Consider the following 14640-nt stretch of genomic DNA (forward strand, 5'->3'; position numbering starts at 1 on the left):
TAGTTTACTCCAGCAGGCGAATTAATTGAAAATGTAAATATGTATCAAAATTTAGAACTATTTCAGTTTTTCGCTCAAAACATAATATGCACAGGGTAGGCATGGCCCCCAAATAATAGACTCTTCTGCTGACACAGGATGCAACTCACAGCAAAATACAGTATACCCTGGTTATAATGCCACCGTTCGTTTAGGTGCAAATAGGCCATTATATCCAGGGTGGCATTATAACCAGGTATGACCTCATTAGGATGATTGGTGGTACGGCATTGTATGATGGTTGGTCGTACGGTATTGTCTATGCAGGCAACAAGATGATTGAGCACATGTCTCCTGTAATGAACCTTGAATCCCAGCCTCTATGGGCTGCAGGTGACTTGTTGTGCGTTTGTTCAATTACTCTGGGTCATGTCAATTACCCAATCAATGTATGTTATATTACATGCAGCCAGTGTAATTGGCATTATAACCAGGGTAAAATGACTTTTGTCCAAAACCATTGGCAAATGACATTATATCCCGTTTGGCAGTATAACCAGGGTATTATAAGGGCAGGAAATCCGTTCTGGCGAAAACATGGCATTATAACCAAGATGCACTGTAGTATTTGCAGCTTTACCCAATGTCCTCTCGCTGACAGGACTGTAAACATGACTGCTAATGTTTACGTTTTGTAATCAATGACAACTAGAAATTATGCAAACAATGGATCCATTACCTTGAATTAACTGATCGAATTGTCATTTAGACGCCACAATCCTACCTTCCCCCATCATTTCCTTTGATCTACCTAGTACGTGCCCAGGAAAGATCAGCGTCCTTTGGTCTGACTACAGTTTTAAACATACACAAAACACTTAGTTAAGCACCCCATGACATATCCCCCGATTGAATGAGCCCTGTTCTTAACCCTTTGGAGACCCCCCCCCCCCTCCCTTGTACTCAAGGAATGGCGTAGACTGCCCCTTCAGAGGATCAGGAGGCAGACAAGGGCATGAGGAGGAGAGTACTGACTGTCATACAGTTACATGGAGGTTACACTCGGTTTTGACTTTGAATCGGGTAAGACACGCAAAGTGACGTTTTGAATGTTCACATTCACTAATACATTCAACATTAAACATTCCAAGGCCAGGCATGGTTTTGTATGAAAATCAGTGTTTTTCTTAATGAACAATTATCATCATAAAATCAACATGGATTCCAATCATTTTGTCGTTTTTCTATGTGTCAAAGGATCATACGAGTCAGAAAAACTCATGTTTTCATGTCACGTGTTTTATGTACGTGTTGAAATCCTATCACTGCAAATATGCAAGTTCGTTGTGTATAAGTAAACACCTGGTCCTCGTGACCTAAGCTATATATACATGTCAGACGTGCATGAGGTTTTATCTTTCATGATTAGGTCGCTTGGACACAAAACTAATACATAATATATTTATCACATGCAGTTTTAATGATATGGAATGAATTCCATATTGATTTTTGAAAGATAGCGCATATACCTCATCCAGATCTGAGAGTAACAACGATCTTTTCAGGATGAAGCACCTTCTGTTTTCTGTCTTGAGTGCACATTGTGTTGCCGTTTCACTTATTTACCAAACCAAACTGATACAATTAACTGATAACCTTAAAGTAAAATCAAACACATGTTTTAATGTAAAAAGGAAAGTTGAATGTGCCCTGGCTTGCTGCACGGGAGACAAGTGCAGTGGGTTTTACTATGCTGAACCTGGACGTTGTCAGTGTAAAGGAGATGTGTCCACGTCCCGTGGCGCTTCCGAAGAAGATGCTTTTGAATTATGGATGATTCCAGAAGGAACAAAAGAGAAAACAGTAGTAACAAGTAAGCCTTGGTTATTGTTTGGTTTGTTTGCTTTTAACGCCGTAATTTCAGCTATATCACGGCGGACTGGAACAAACAACCCAGTGATTGACATCATGAGTCCCGATCCACACAATTTATGGCACGCTGACATGTGTCAACCAAGTCAGCAAAGCCTGACCCCAATAAAGTTAGTCGCCTTTTACGAAAAAGCATGGGTTACTGAAAATCAATTCGAAGCCTCAAAAGAACATAAGTAAGATTTATATATACAGATGAATAAATTGTGACTAAACTTGATGAAGAATGGCAAGATGTTTAATTCTGATTTATTGTTTCTGTACACAGCCGTGGTGCTATATACACATAATTTCAGTTGCTCCTGTGCAAAGTATTACTTTGGGTTTGCAACAAGCGGTGTTGTATCAACCTTTCAACAGCCATCCAAGATGAGCCATCTAACTAAGATATTTGTCAAAACGAGACATCTGGAAACTTCTTGAAACACAAGCATGTATATTCCTGAAAAAAGATCATATATATGTATTGATACCAATATTTTTGACATATTTGGAGTGGTATGTTTTAGTTCATGCGATATGGCAGTGGCAGACAATTCAATGATTTGCACGTCTAGTTTTCACATTAAGTAGGGGATAGTTGTAAAAAACTAATTTAAGAGATCCTCATGTCTAGAAAATAACTATGTTAATAATGCACGGTTTGTTTCATAATTAATTGATGACAGTTTCCTTATGAACGTGATGCAACCATTCGGTATATATTCGCTTACTTTTGTCAGTCGTTGTTAGCATTTGTATAAATGAACACTCGCAATATACACTCTTCAAAAACTTAAGGAACATGAACTTTCAATTTGGATAGAAAGTATATGCGTTAACAAACTTTTCAAAGACAGACATCTTATTCACGCACCAACATTTCTCTTTATCACCACCCCTGATAAATCACTGTAGACCATTAATTGTGACAATCATCTTGCATCATACAGTTCTTAGTGTCTGTTCCTAGCCGGTTTCTTTTTTTGAAAATGAAAATCGTACACATGCAAATTTCATGTCATACACCAATCATCCTACAAGAGCGATTCCTGTACAAACAACAATGGTCATAAGGAATTGCAAGTGGTGGTGCACCCAAAACATCCATTATTATCATAACAACATTGATTGACTCCCACATATCTCCCATTTTTTTCAATCGTAAATTAAAAATTAAGAGTATAATATATATATTAAGATGGTGTCACCTACAAAGTAGCTTTCCTTTATAATAAAGGTCATTATGTGTAGTCGATTTTAAGGTTTCCTGTCGAAGTAAAAAATATGCACACAGCTGACAGGCAGCTGCAGTTTTGTCTGAACAGAGTACATGATTCGTCAAAGCTTATCACAACACATCCACCATCCAGTTCTGAGACTTTGTCTTGGATCTTTCCGAACTGGCACTCGTGATGAGCAGCCTCGCCATGGGGAGTGCTGGTTAATGCTAAAGAAGCATCTTGGGTTTTATGTTCGTTCAACAATTAACCACATATCGATTTCGACCACATATTTACAAAATAAACTGACGAGCAAAAGAAAGTACACAGGTGTAATTATTGTTGCAATCCCAAATTTGCGTTCTAACTAGTAAAATTATTGAAAAACACTGATTGCATAGAACGCAACCATCATGTTTCACTTGCCAAAATGCAACCAAAAACATTGTACGTGTTTTGCACGAATTTTCTCAAAAGTGTGTGTATTGTCCCAGGCACGAGCACTTTTCGTACAGAGGGTATAAAACCTATTTGTCGTGAAGACTGAACAATCACTTGACATAAAGCTCACGAGAAAACGACAACGGCCAAAGGAATGGCACACATGGGTGCTTTCAACAGCCATATTGCAAGGACATTGGGTTGCACAAGACAAACCACAATTCGGCTGTTTAACCGTTTCAGTACGACAGGCCAGCTATGTGATCGACCCAGAAGTGGACGTTCCAGAGTCACAACACCCCAAGAGGATCGCTATCTGCGGGTTATTCACCAACGCAACCGGATGTCGACGGTGACGTCATCATCAGCCACATAATTGGGTCATCGCGTGAGCCGATTCACAGTGACAAGACGACTTCGTCCTGCTGGCATATGGGCCTACCGACCGCTGCGTGGAATGGCCTTGACCTTCCGGCATCGGAGGAACCGTCTGATATGGTCATCACTACATCGCTGTTCATTGTTACAATGTCATTTTGCTCATAAAACACGTGTATTGCAGTGTGCTTCAACATACATTTGCCATTTCTTCAAAGGTTTTTTTTTTTTTAATCTTATTGGAAGAAACACAATCTGTGTACTTTCTTTTGCTCATCAGTTTAAATGCCTGAAAGCACTTGATATATAAAAAGTCGTTTCAATCTTGAAGCGGTGAAGGGATAAAAAAAAAACTCCCCCGTTCTAAACTTGATCACAACTCCATCATATATGGTGGGGCTTACAGAAGCAATTTAAAGATGTTAGATTGTATTCATCATCAAGGCCAGAGGGTTTGCCTTGGAACCTTCAGTACAAACTTCACAGCATATACGTTTTGAGCAGTCCCCTAAAAGATCTGAAAATATTTTTACAGTATATTGCTAAATGACGTGTGGTCCTGTGCACAGAGCGCAGGTCACGAGTCAGTTGAAGTTAAGCAACGGCGAGCTCGGACAGTTCTTGGATGGGTGACCGTGCTTGACTCTTGAGAGTTTCTAGGACTTCCGTCCTGCCCCACAACGAAGCACATGTGGCACATGTGGTCTCACCTTAGGCAAGTGAGTATGTTCAAGATTGCCTCTGTTCACCGAGCAGAAAATGGGTACCCGGTTGGATAAAGTCATGTGACTATAACCTTCTAGCGCCTAACAGGCAGCTTGGGTTATCCGGGGTAATAATAATCAGGGTGTTAGCGCTTTGAGCATGCTTTGTTGCGTGGAGATTAGCGCATTATAAGACTTCTCATTATTATTATTTATTATTAAATTACGTTCTAATAATTCAAATTCTGCAGACACTGGCGACCTGCTCGTGGTAAGCGCTGGGTTACTCTAACTGCTCTTCTCCCGTATAGAATAGATTCTCAGTATCTCGTTGCTGGGCGACCAAATCGGGCACACAGTGTGTTGGTGGAGGACGGAACTCTGGTGATTGAATAGCATTCCTTTCCTTACGGATGTGGTAGCACTACGAACGCTTTTTGGATCCTTAAATCAGCCTACTTTTAAAGGGCTTACAAGAGGACGTAGGCTCGGTCGTACTCTATCAGGATGTCGGGGGACGCATGGGTAATGCAGTGGTAAAAGTCTTCGTTTGTCACGCCGAAGACCTTGGTTCGATTTCCCACACCTGTACATTGTGTGGAGCCAATTTCTGGTGTTCCCCGCCGTGATATTGCTGGAATATGCTAAAATCGGTCTAAAACTCACTCAGAATGTCGCATATACGTGCTATCGGTTCTATCCCTCCATACTTATCGCTTTATATCTTATATCCTACATTTAAGTGCTGAAACAATCATAGTTAATATAGATCTACCACTTTCTTTAAATGAAGAATATATGTTATTTTAATTAAAGGGCTGCATTTGTCAAAATCGCCACCTGAAGGGGTGGTGTTAATCCAGCTAGGGTCTAGAGCATTGTAAGTCCCCATGGGCCCTAGTCTGGGGAACTGCCTTCAGTTGCCGGTGATCTATAGTCCGTCTGTGTATTGTATTGTTCTCTATGGTAAATCGTTTTCATGATAACATGCTAGGTTTAATTTAACACCACTGATACTCTACTAGTTTTACTGTACTTTGACTTCAGGTTTTGTTTGTTCTAAGTGGACTTATTTTATTATATAAATTGTTCTCGTCACAATAGGGCTGCAATATCGACGATGTGACACTAAATATACTCACTCACTCTCTATTGAAATCAAATACTTTGGCGCTATTTGAAAAGATATTTGTTTTCCGTTTCAGAACGACAAGAGACCTACTTTCTAATTTGTGGTTTCAATACACTGCATTGGTTCAGGCATGGCGATCAGATAACTAAAGGAAGTCGTTCTTTTCCCCGTGATATTGAAACATTTAGCTTAGACTACGTTCAGTCTACCAACACCCTCTACTGGTTGGAAGGTAGAAGAGATGGCATTATTTCTGCTGTCATATCTTTTCTAAAGATTGGTCCGCGGAGGATAATAATTAAAGGTAAGCAATGAGAGGTTGATGTAGCGCCTTTCATTGATTAAATGCTTGGTATGCAATTTCTACAAGACCTATTAAATACTCTTTAAAAAAGTAAGGGAACCTGGACTTTCAATTTGGATAGAAAGTATAAGCGTTAACAAACGTTTTAAGGACAGACATCTTATGAACACACCACCATGTTTCTTCATCACCACTGCTAAACACAACGCAGTAGCCCCATACACGTGCATGGGGTGTCATCGTTGATATTGACAGTTTTCAAGAAGGTCGATCAATCATTTTAGACCATTATTTCTAACAATCATCTTGCATCCGACAGTTGTCAGTTATTGTTTCTAGTCGTTTGTTTTGTGTTTTTTGTTTGAAAATCAAAATCGTACTCATGCAAATTTCAAGTCATGCACCAATCATCTTTCAAGAGTGATTCCTGTACAAACAACTATGGTCATAAGGAAGTGCAGGTTGTGATTCACTCTCAAAACATTGTCACAACAACATTGATTGACTCCGATATATCTCCCAATTTTTTCAATCGTAAATTAAAGAATGAAGTTCCCCTACTTTTTTTAAGGGTATGTCTTGAATCACATTAAATGTTGAGAAGATCCTCTCAAGTGTCCGTCAAGGTAAGTGTTGCTAGGCACAACTCTTAAGTTGGCCTGAGGTTGTTTTTTATATACTGGAACACAATGAAATCATTATGCATTCTCTATTGCTTAATACCCGGGATAGATTGGCCCGTTCTTGTCGCAAGAGGCGACTAACGGGATCGGGTGGTCAGGCTCACTGACTTGGTGTCACCGTATCCCAAATGTGTACGTCAATGTTCATGCTGTTCATCAGTGGATTGTCTTGCCCAGATTTTTTACACACCGCCGCCATATACCTGGAATAATTCTGGGTACGGCCTTAAACACACAACGTACTGGATTTCATGGAGACTTGCAGAGGAATTGCTTCCTTCGTAGATTTATTTCATCACTCTGGTTTTACTGGTGGTTTCACGTAATACCAACACTGTCTGTTAACGTATGCAGGCATACAACCGTTGAATCTGTTCTGTACAACATTTTTGAATAGCGCTTTCTTTGGTAAATCACTGGTCTATAACCTCGCCGCGAATAGCTGTACAATTTCTGACGCGGCTTTAAGCAACACTCACTGATTCACATCAGATAGTCACAGTTTATCAAGCATTCTTTTTCTTTTTAAAACTCTATATTTACAAGCAATTCAACACCATTAAATATATCTTTCAGGTACGAAACGATGAAGTATCTTTGTCTATGAGGGGCGGTTTGCTCGTCACGTCGAAGACCCGGGTTAGATTCCCCACATGTGTACAATGTGTGAAGTCCATTTCTGGTGTTGCGGGGCGTGATATTGCTGGAATATTCTTTAAAGAGGTGTAAAACCATACCCACTCACTCAGTCTATGTGGGTGAACATGGTTCAAAAGATTAACTTCGCCAAAGTTTTGGCAACCAATCCACATAATATCATTACAACATAAAATATCAGAGTTACCACAAACAAAAGAAGAACGACTAGTTTATCTTTTAACTCTGACGATGGTTAGGATTACAATAAAACATTTTTACCCCAGGAATTGCAGACTGCCCAGCGGCGAACTTATAATACTGAAAACTGTCATTATCAGAACCTGACAAACTTACCTGCTTCATGTTTGAAAACTCCTCTTCGTTTATATTTGATAAAATATGGACAACCGGAAAGTTTCCTCCTTCGTGGCGTAAGGCCCATCCATTCAGTCACGGTTCCATATGATCAGTAAATTTGCCTGTAAAAGCATGGAGCGCATGACCAACAACGAATACTTGAGACCAATAACCCTCATCGTAACAGTGACCATTTGGTGCGTTTACAATAAGTTTGTATTTTTTATTATTATTATTTAAAAAAGTCGCTTAGGGCTCTACCCAGTCTGATTATTCAATCGAAATTAGAAATATGTATAAACCCTTTCGTCGCTATATTATTGGATATTTATATAGCGCACATATCCACGCACTAGTGCATGCTCAAGGCGCTGGTATTTTTTCCCTCCATCATTGAATTGGATGTCAATCTCAACGGCACATCTTTTTATTAATTTCAGCTCCCTGGGGAGCATACAACTCTTGCTGCCACTAGGCGTACCGAGTTATTGCGGCCTATATGTATGAAGCAATGCCGATGCTGCGTCCCGACTAACGGGATCGGTTGGTCAGGCTTGCTGACTTGATTGACACATGTCATCGTATCCTAATTCCGTAGATTCCCAATTCCGTGTTGATCAGTGGATTGTCTGGTCCAGATTTGATTATTTACAGATCGACGCCATATAGCTGGCATATTGCTGTGAGTGCGGCGTGAATCAACAATTAATCGAGCAATTATTCGGTTCCCATTTGTATAGCACTCATACAAGAAGGCAAATCGTTACATAGAAAAAGGTTAGCACCTCTTTCCTTAAAAGACGTTTATTCATTTACAGGAAACCCAATCTATTATTTCAAAATAGATTTCGACAAAGACATCGTCATTTGGGCAACAAAAAAGGTGTCGAAATCAGCTACCTTAAGAGGAGAAGGAATTAAAATCATTTACAACGTAGAAAACAACAGTTCGATCACATCCATATGTATTGACAAACAAAACAGGTAAGACTTCATGTCCTCTGTAGTAAATCTGAAACATGCATGATTTAGAGGCAAGAATTTCATTGTCATTTGCACCTACCCTGAATGAGTATTGACACTGGCATCAATCGTTTTTCAGTCGAATATATTTCGGACACAATACGGGAGAAATCTACATAACTGATTACGAAGGAGGACAGCGAAGATTAATTGTCAAACTTAACTATCTGCATCAGTTTTATAACGAGGAAGGTAATTCAAAACATCTTGCTCTAGATTGTTCATTAATGCCAACTTCGCTGGCCAATGGCTCGGTACTGCATAAGGTAGACCCATCCATTCGTTAGAATAATTTCTGTTTGTGGAATAGGCAACATCCATACAAAAGGTTAACAAAATTATATTTCTTTTTAAAAAAACAAATAAATGATAATTAATACTATAAAAGAGATCCTTTTTTGTTTTAGACACTGAACTTTTTATCACTTGTGATGGAAAAATCAATACATGCTTGACCGTGATTCTTTCATTACAAGGGATACAAAATGAAGGATCTTCATCTTTTACAGGTATTCATGAGTATATCTAGTATGGCCAATACGGCATCATCGCATGATGACATCTTGATGCCAACTGACAACCCAAGTAGGGGTAACCAATATAGGGTTTTATAGCACGTAACTTATTAATACCTACTTGAGTGCCTCACTTCTGCATCAGATCAGATCTGGTTGCTTTATAATTGATGTATGGAATAAGAAGTGGTGTCACAGATTTCTTGAGTGCTGCCTCAGCAGCAAAATTGGCCATTGTGTTACCAGATTCCAACATGGCTGGGTAACAGACAGAGGTCGTATTGGCCAGTTGAAGGTCGTTATATCATTCAAGAACTTCTATTAAAAGTGGATGTTTACAGGATATAGATACTCTAATGAAGGGTGAGTGAGTTAATATTTATTGCCAAATCGAATGAAGGGGATTTAAAACAAAGTGGTAGGCTCTGGGAGAGTACACTACATGGTCATTACACTACGGCATCATATCTCAGTGGACTAGCATTTCCACCCGACATTCGTCCGAAATAGTACACATGTACATATACTATACTGGACAAATTAGTTAGGGATATATGTATTTTTTGAAATTATGACAAAATTAGTTAGGGATATATGTAATTTTTGAAATAATGAATAATGATCTACTTATTCATTGACACACTGATAAAATATCAATCATAAAAATACCAATATACCCTAACTTATTTTGTCCAGTATATATTGCATAAACCATGTTATAGCATCTGGTTTACATAAGAAATGTAGCGGTGTAGCCTAGTAGTTAAAGCGTTCGCTTGTCACGCCGAAGACCCAGGTTCGATTCCCGACACGGATGCAATGTGTGAAGCCCATTTCTGGTGTTGCCCGGCGTGATATTGTTGGAAAACTGCTTAAAGCGGCGTAAAACAGTACTGACTCACTCACTTCATAAGAAATGTGATAAATTATGAGCGTTAAAAAGCGACAACTCACCACCGCACCGCTCAATATATCAAAGATCTATATGTATTTTTTCAGACCAAACTCTCTACCTATCACCGCGGAAAGATACCAAGGTGAAGCCAATCCCCAGAAGAAGCAATACGTAGTTCTGAAACAACTTGTTGGAATCTCGTACTTCGTGGTTCATAATCAGACCATTTATCGTCCACCTCGATTTATGGGGATGTAAGTTATTAAGCGTGTTAACAAGAAGGGTGACCAGTTGCTGCATGAGATTCAGGTCACCGGCGCCTTCCGAAACACCCCGAAATTAATCCCATGTGTCACCTTAATGTAAGAAAACAAAATGCTAAGCAAACCTGTTCACCATCTCCTTTACATAGACCTACATGCTGAGTTGAATATATGATCACTGTGAAGTTAAATAACGTTAGTTGCGGAGAGTTCTTGGATGGGTGGACCGCATCCTTGGTGTAGTAGTTAAAGCGTCCGCCCGAAGAGCGGAAGGTCGCGGGTTCGATCCCCGGCCGCGTCATACCAAAAATGTTAAAATATGGTACTAGTTGCTCCGGGGGCGGTGGGGTAGCCTAGTGGGTAAAGCGTTGGCTCGTCACGCTGAAGACCCGGGTTCGAATCCCCACATTGGTACAATATGTAAAGCCAATTTCTGGTGTCCCCCGCCGTGCTGTTGCTGAAATATTGCTAAAAGCGGCGTAAAACCAAACTCACTCACTCACATGTTGTTCCCTGCCTGGCGCTCGGCATTAATGGGTTAAACAAGGACCGGTCGGTTCGGAGTCAGTATAATGTCTGAGTGGGGTATTCATGCTTAACTGCAGCATGCTATCTCAGTGACCTACAATGTAGTGCTATAACCAGCTTAAGTCTGGGATAGTACAAGCAGCCACACACATACACATATGCACGTTTTCATATGAGCGAAATATTGTTAAGTACGACGTTAAACCCCATTTCATCTCACCTTGGATGTGTGACCGTGGCGGCTTGACTTCAGTCCTGGGATTCTCGGACTTCAGTCCTACCCCAGAACGAAGCACAATGGATCCATGTGTGCTCTCACCCAAAGCACGAGAGTTTGTTCTGATCACCCTGCAGTGAATGGATACCCCACCGCCCCGGGAATACTTTGTATTGCTATACACACTTCATTTTATTGTATCTATGACAACACATACATTTACTTTTTTTAGGAATGGCCTTGATGTGATACGACTGGATGGAACGAAACTACCCCCCGTTGGACGTGATGCCGTGATGGACGCTTCAATTGTGTTTCTTTGACAAATATTCTCCCACTTTCAGTTCAGAATAATACGCGAACCGAATGTCTCTCCTGAGTGACAGGCAAGTGAGTGAGTAAGGTTTTATGCCGCATTTAGCAATATTTCAGCAATATCACGGCGGGGGACACCCGAAAGGGGCTTCACACATTGTACCAATGCGGGAAATCGGGTCTTCATCGTGACGAGCAGATACTGACACATTGCATGTTCGTCCTATACAAACAGATGAAAAACAAACCCAGTCTTTGAAAGAATCAATCTAAGCTCATGTCACACAAAGAATAAGATAATATGTCTGAAAACCCAAATGTTCCAAAGTTCCCCCTTCAGGGTGGTTTGGTGTTGGTTACTGTCTTACATATGAACTTTCCCTACTTCTTTAATCTGTCAGATTGTACAATGGGGCTACTCTTTTAGTTTCCTTGTTCACGTGTCAATAAAACGAAGTTATCAACGTCTTTTGATATGGTAAATATCATCTATTCGGAATACATTGGAGCCTGAACGAGCTAAACACATACTGAGTATCTCTAATCAAAATATATACCGTCCCAAAAGAGTGAGTGAGTTAGTATTTTAAGTCACATCGGCAATATTTCAGCCATATTGTGACTAAATTATAGATTTAGAGTAATTAACAGTAAATATCAAAATCCTGCAAACGAAGGAGAGTAACACAGATAGATTATCACAGATATAAATTTATAAACTATTAATTAAATCTAAAACATTTTAACTACAGATTACAATACAATATAAAAACTGGCTATAGATTGCCAACAACTGAAAGTTGATCACCATACTAGGGACCATGGGGACTTACAGTACATTTGCTTCCTACATGGCCCCTAGCTGGATTGGGTCTAGGACAAATGCCACCCGGACAAAAACCACCTAGGACAAATGCCACCCAAAGAAAAATATAAAAATAAAAACCACCCAGGGCTCGATTTAAACAAATGAAACCTACTTGCACCCAGTGCAAATAACAAACAAAAAACAACAACTGAGATATTAAGGGAAATTTGAATAGGAGGCAGAATTAAAAAGGAAAAAATATGAAATAGGTAAAGGGTAACTAAGAGATTTGGAATTTAATATAGATGTAATGTAGTAAATGGTTATTGTTATTATTATTGAATTTTTTCCAACCAACCCATGTTTAAAAACATATTTTAATCGAAGTGAATATTTGTTTTAAAGAAACAAAATTATCCATCGAAGTCTACATAACTGTACATCAAAATCAACATTTGTTCAAAGTGAATTTTTTTTTATAAGAAACCAAATTATTCATCAAAGTCTACATAATTTTACAACAAAATAAACGTTAAACTCAAGAAGGGTGGCAATTGCCCTCTCTGTAATGGTAACATAACTGGGTGGCTTTTGTCCTAGGTGGCATTTGTCCAGGTGGCATTTGTCCGGGTGGCATTTGTCCGGGTGTTTTTGTCCGGGTGACTTTTGTCCTGCTCCCGCTGGATTTACATCATCCCTTCGGCCGTCAGCAATTGTCGACCAATCTAGCCATAAATGAAAATAACAGAAATACTGCAATAACACTGGTAGATATATAAATACCTGGAAAGACATGGACTTACATACCTCTCAGGGGAACAATAATTTTACGGTATTTCAACCCTAGTCAAGGGGACAGCCATAACCAATCCCTGTTAATAAATATATCCTGCCTAATTATATAAATTATATCTATGTACATCAGAATTTATGAATTAGACCTTCCCAAAAGACACACGCCTCATATATAGCCTCTTTACCATGTCATGTAGCTGTTTTCATTTATGGGGCGGTGGGGTAGCCTAGTGGTTAAAGCGTTGGCTCGTCACGCCAAAGACCCGGGTTCGATTCCCCACATGGGCACAATGTGTTAAGCCCATTTCTGGTGTCCCCCGCCGTGATATTGCTGGAATATTGCTAAAAGCGGCGTAAAACTAAAGTCAGTCAGTCAGTCAGTTTTCATTTATCAAGCCATGTCGATAAGAAATTTGAAAGTATGAAATATACTATAGGCCTGTGGTCACCTCAGTACTTAAATAAAGATTGATTGATTGACTAGCCTTGAACTGGTAAATTTGGATCAAGTTTTGTCAGGTACCTCAATCGGTAGGCAATACAATATCTTTCAATCAAACCTTCGTGTGTTTGTTTTCTTTTAAGGCACACACGGGGTAACTGTCGTTAAATATTATTTAATAAAGCATTTCTATTTACCGTGTGGACAGATAATCTGATCCTATAACTTCGTGATAAGATTTCAGTTATGGACAGGCTGAATATTGCAATTGAACCACAAACATATATATTTATATTATTGTTTCATATCATACAATTTAAGATTTTTAGAAATCACCAATTTCGGTTAGACTCTTGTGATATGATAATGAATATTCACGTAATACCGGTATGAATGCTTTTAGTTAACTTCCAACGAGTATTCCGCCAGTGTGAATGCTGGGGACGTATTTGTAAGTGCACTTCTTTTGACATTATAGAAGCATCCATAAAACAGATGAAATTCACCTATTAACTGCATTTTAATTGAGTATGGTGTACAATCGAATATGCTGTTAGCAGAGACTTCTTATGGATGTAGAAAGGGTTTTGTTGCTTCAGATTTCAGGTTGTAATACGCCACAGAAGTATTTCCTAAACCTTCAATTTGACTATTGAAACAATAATCGTATGAATTAAAAAAAACTTGCGAAGAATGACAAAAGGCTAATCTAGTACTCATGATATAGTCGGAATTTTACAATGGAATGTCCGAAGAAGGAAAAAGGTTAATCTAGTACTATTGGGCGAAATCGCTTAAAGACCATGGAGCCCAATACCGCTGCTCGCAACTACATTTATCACTATTTATTATGATGGACTCCATCCGCCAAACAAAATAGAAAGTAAAACAGCAGGGAAGAGTATGTGATTGGATCACAGATTATATGTGTAAACATGTCTTGCCTACCGGCAGCAACAGCCAACGACACATGTTCTTACTATTTTGACGTACACACTCCCGACACACCTACAAGGTAAGGCACAGATAAGGATACCACCTGGGAAATCACACGGTCCTAGTCCAAGTCACACAGTTCTCAGTTTCCA

The sequence above is a fragment of the Haliotis rubra genome, unplaced genomic scaffold (assembly GCF_003918875.1).
Source record: "Haliotis rubra isolate DU_JTF1 unplaced genomic scaffold, ASM391887v1 Scf1345, whole genome shotgun sequence".
Classification (NCBI taxonomy): Eukaryota; Metazoa; Mollusca; class Gastropoda; order Lepetellida; family Haliotidae; genus Haliotis; species Haliotis rubra.